This window comes from Homarus americanus, unplaced genomic scaffold (assembly GCF_018991925.1).
Source record: "Homarus americanus isolate GMGI-L3 unplaced genomic scaffold, GMGI_Hamer_2.0 scaffold34921, whole genome shotgun sequence".
In the NCBI taxonomy this organism is placed as follows: domain Eukaryota; kingdom Metazoa; phylum Arthropoda; class Malacostraca; order Decapoda; family Nephropidae; genus Homarus; species Homarus americanus.
In genome coordinates, this window is record NW_024741901.1 from 4,161,832 (window position 1) to 4,162,137 (window position 306).

A 306-nucleotide genomic window follows, 5' to 3' on the forward strand; every position below is an offset into this window, starting at 1 on the left:
GAAAAAGTAAGTGTTGAATCACCTGTACATTTCTTATTACAGTACTGTAAATAAACTGAAATAAAATTTTTAGGATATAATTTTGTATCTGTAACCTTTCAGATTTACAAGATCTGGCAAAGTAAATTATAATTTTCAGTATGATACTGTAGAATATAGTGAAGATGTAGCCTGGTGTTGGTGAGAGCTATATATACTGTACTGTAAATCTAAATTTATTGAAATAGCAGTCCCACAGGCATGACTGCCCATTAGGGACAGTGTGGATACAACTCACTGCATACTAAGCTTTTGGTACACGAGGAG